Consider the following 4,988-nt stretch of genomic DNA (forward strand, 5'->3'; position numbering starts at 1 on the left):
TAGAGACATGGCCATGGAGCCTATGCTGCGAGATTGTGAAAGGACTAAAATAAGTGTAGGATTTTTGAGGACCAGAAGTCAGCTTTTATTAGGTTTGACATTGATTTAACTTATGGAACAATGCAAATTATGGTCGGGTTGTTGTTGGACTTTTTCCGCTTTTGACTAAGGGACGGGTGTTTTTATTTTCTGGGACTCTTTAGAACAAGCGGCACGGTGGCGGACTGGTTAGCAAGTCCGCATCACAGTACAGAAGTGCAAGGTTCTCCCTGTGCCTGCTAGGGTTTTCGCCGGTTTCCTCCCACTTTCCAAAAACATTCATGATAGGTTGATTGGTCACTGGTCCAAGGTCTGAGTGTGAGAGCGGATGGTTGCTTGTCTCTGTGTGCCCTGCGATTGACTGGCAACCAGTTCAGGGTGTACCCTGTCGACTGCCCGAAGACAGCTGGGATAGGCTCCAGCACTCCCGGGGACCCTTGTGAGGACAAGAAGCAGTACAGAGGATTGATTGATTTATTAAAATTAAAATTAAATTCATGTATTTATCTATGCTAAATTTAACAAGGCTGGACGTTATATTTTGTGAATTTACATGTACCCCCAACTGTGACTTAATAACCCTTAAGGGACAAGATAACATTTTATAATATTCCAGACAGCTAAGATTGTCATCTATGAACTATTTGACAAGGCAGGTCCAGCATCGTCAGCCACATCCAACAGTCAACACAGTTACTTTTTTTTTAATAAACAAAATCAACATTATTAATTAATGTTATTTTATTAATTCTGTATGCTGTGAAAGATCTTTATTCAAAGTATATTTGAAGTTATTTCTACCTTATTGCTTGATTTTTGTAGATTCAAGTTGGAGTTGTCAAAATTACAGATTCTTTTGAAGGCAGCATATTCAAACTGTGAGAAAAGGAGCGAATGCAAGCTACGCGGTCTTTGAGGTGCGGCAGAAGAGCTGAAAGCACGGTGAGTCCCGAACGATAATTGAATTAATTAATTAATCTTGGGTAAATGTCTGGCTCTCATTTTTTAGACTTACTTTACAATGTGTTTTGTAATTTTTCAAGGTTGCCTGTGTTGGAAAACTGCTTGGTGCGTTAGCTAAAACACAGTATGCTAAAATGATAAGTGACGAGAACACAGAGGGTATATCAACAACGTACATACTCGAATTATTTTGGGGAAAACTTAAGTACATTATAATCACCCTTTTAATAATACTGATAAGCGTTGTGTGTTTTATTTATTTTTATGAGGACCTTTACAACGAGCTACATATTGTTAGCATTGGGCCTACGACGCTAAACACAGTGTCCCTCGATCTCTCTCCAAAATTCTCCAAAAGACTTAAGCTTTCACTCAAATTAATACAATCTACTCCACTAGCTCATTTAAGGCTTTTTTGTGATGTGTTTGATTTGGGTAAGTAAAGCAAAACATATTAACTGTTGAATGTTGCCTGTTATTTAAATAATAGAAATTCAAGATGAAAGTTGAACAGATATTGAAATGCTAGATTGGCTCATTCAGAATCATGCCACAATGTGCTTTGTATGTTTTGTGTGTGGGTTTATCAAGCTCTAATTCAATGCAGTGTCCAAAACGAGCGCGCATAATTGTTGGATGAATGTTGGTTAATAGAGTCAGATAATAGTTAAAATTCCAACAGTTGAACAGATGTTGAAATGCTAGATTGGCTCATTCAGAATCATGCCACAATGTGCTTTGTATGTTTTGTGTGTAGGCTTATCAAGCTCTAATTCAATGCAGTGTTGAGCTGCATTTGAGAGGAACTACGTAAGTAACTAATGTGGAAAAATTGTGACTTCTTTGTGTACTTTTATTTTGAATATTCAAATTTTGTGGGTAAAGGTTAGAGAAAATAAGTTTAAAATGAGAGCTGTACAGGTATTTAAGTTTTTGGTTTGTAAAATACCCGAATGTGGGTTTCAGCAGGTGAGGCAATGATTGGACAGAGCAAAAGCTATGCTCCAAAATAGAAGTGATTACACCTTCACTAGACTAACCTGCAGCTAATTACATAATTATAAAATTAACACTTTAACCTGGCTTCCCCATCACAGATGTATTCTTTTAAATGCAAAGCTTTTTGTTCTAGCTTTTGTTGTTAAATGACATTCATGCCCAAGTGTCTATGCATCCATTGCAGGGATGTTTTCTCAAGTGACGAGTCTGAAGCCTGTGATGACGAAGTACCATCTACACCTCCCCATGGATTGTCACAGAGAAAAAGCTTCCTAACCAAGAGAGGCGCTGCAGAAGGTCCTTGAGTACGTCCAACGTGTTGAGTCTGTGAGTCTACTGCAGGATCTAATGCAGGTATGAAAATGATGAAATTTTAATGTATTATCTTCAAAATTATAAATAATTATTTAATTTCTTGAAATATAAAATTAGGTACCCTAAACCCAAGTAGGAACCCCAGTCCCAGTACATTCCTGATTCTGGAGCTACAGAGATCAAACCATCCTACTGTATCACTAAATAGCCCCACCTCTAAAACCCTGATTCGGAAGGCCGAGTTGAAAGACTTCAGAGTTCAAGATGGTCAACTGCAACTATGATAAGCCGAATGTGTTCACCCCAAGTCGGAAACTGAGAAAAAGACTCAATTTTCACATGATTTCAGTCCCTTCTATATTTAAAAGAATGTATTGGGGCTCTAAAAATGTGAAATATTTTTACAAGTATTTCTTTTACTACTCATAGGCAGTTTCATAATAATAGTACAATTTGGCATCGTGTATTGTTTTTTGGTTCCATTCAAAATGCACAAGACGTATAGACATATTTTGTTTGTGGATCGCTGCAGCATCACACGAGCGCACAGAGACAAACGTGGCAGCAACTTAAAACAATTAAAATATCGAATCGAAATCGGGAACTGAAAATCAAAAATCGAATCGGGGCTTGAGTGAATCGTTACCTCCCTAATCATAATCATTTTGGTAGAATGTTGGGCTCTTGCCCTTTGAGTGTATATGGCGTTACCGAAGCTGTTCACTTAATCGACAATTCCTTTCCTGTGACGTTTATCATACCCAGTTTAACTGCCAAAATATTTTTAAGTGTGTGATGATTATCTGGATCGAGTGACACCCATGTTATAATGGTTGCAGGTATTGGTGGATTGGACGATAGTGTCAGAACAATGATGGCGTTCATCATGACAAATCCTCTGTCTCTGAAGTACAATCTCTTTGGACATCGTAGCAAGAACAAGCGCCGAGACCTGCCTTTTTCTGATGTTCTATACGGTAATATATTTTTTTTTTAAGGGATTGTGGTGTGAAGACATTTCAGCATGTCCCATAAGGTTTCACAATCATTAAATAGCTTTACTAAGTTGGCTTCTTGTCTTTTTTGTTTTAGGAGCACTGAAAAGGAATGGAGCCACAAAGGACATCAACGAGAAGGACACAGGCAACCCTGTCCAAGTGGTTCATGGGAGCTTGTGATCAAGGTGGGAATAGGGCAGTTCGAGCTCGGAGATCTCAAGGCAACTGTCAGGTTTAAAACGTCCTGACGCCATTTTTAGACTGAAGGTGGCATAAATCCAGACCAAACCAGTTAGAGTTTTGTTTTTGACCATTCGCGAATGGGAGAGGAAGTCAGGAGGTGAAGCAGGCGTCTTGCCAGTTCAATCTCGCGCACTCTCTCTCACTCTCTACCACCCGTTCGGTCTTTTATCAGCAACCTAAGCAGACAATGGAGGTCTGTCTGAAATTCTAGCAGGCAGGCAGGAAGCAATCAACCACAGTAGTCAGTCAGGAATTCGAAACTAAAGTGTGTGCGTGTGTTCCAGTTGTGCGCGTGTGTGCTAAAGCAATAATGTGAGTGTCTGTGTGTGTGTGCGCAATTATAACTGATACAAATAGTGTATAAAAACATGATTAGAAATACACAAACTATTTACATATCCTCATCCCATCTCACATTCCCCCGTTTGTGGGTTTAAATCATGTCCTTACGGCTTTAAGACAGATCATCATAATGAAGTCATACAACAGTGTGGTCATCCGTGGAGGGGCGAAAACCCTCAGTAGGGACAAAATTCCCCTCCTCCCTTCCGGCGTGGAACGAGATTCTCATGGTATGTTGGTCACTTGGGAATAAAACATAAAAAAACTTCAATATACCTAGTGAAAAATAACAAAACTGTCTCCACGCAGAGCTTGTCTCCACGCAGAGCTTGTCTCTGCGGCGACTTGATGGAGGCCCTTGCCTCGTTGTAGGAGGGGACAGCCGTCTTTACCTCCCGGATCTTCGTGTGTGGTGTATGTGTGTGCATGTGTGGGGGCAGGGGCAAAAGGGTCCATGTGTTATTTAGGTTTCAGTGTCCAGTTCGAGTTTGTCATTGTCCAGTTCGAATTCGTCATTCTCAACATCAATCAGGTTGTAATGGTACATTTGGGCAACAAACATGCAGTTAATAATCATCTTTGTCATAAGAATAATGCAACATGAACAGACTACACATAACAAAAATGAAAACCATAATTATCCCGATATATTGTCTTTCAAATTCTTCGTAGTGGTCATAACATCAATAATTGTTTCATTTTATTAAAAATGTAAATGCAGTAATGTTCTCCAATCAAGGCTAAAATTCTTTATGTACGTCATTAATTTCCAAACAATATCTAATCTTTTTGTTCTGTGGCTTCAACATTCGTATCTGTGGCTGGTTGTGCGGTTCCGATGTGCGTGTGGTCCGATATTGTGACTCAGGTGGGCTCCTGTTCGAGGGATTCGCGTTGCTCGGCCTTTAGCTGGAAACCGGAGAAGCTTGTACTGCAACTGGTGGATCCAGCTGCCACGCCCCGCGACCTTTGCTGCCGTCGGGGTCACTGCAATCATCTGGCGAGGGCCATCTCAGCATTCACTTGTCCCAACGAAGTCGTTTCAGCACCTTGAAGAAGAGTTGGTCTCCCACACGGACGTGATTTCTC

This window comes from Idiotropiscis lumnitzeri, unplaced genomic scaffold, assembly GCF_059441095.1.
Source record: "Idiotropiscis lumnitzeri isolate Australia: NSW breed Sydney's pygmy pipehorse unplaced genomic scaffold, RoL_Ilum_1.0 HiC_scaffold_156, whole genome shotgun sequence".
Classification (NCBI taxonomy): Eukaryota; Metazoa; Chordata; class Actinopteri; order Syngnathiformes; family Syngnathidae; genus Idiotropiscis; species Idiotropiscis lumnitzeri.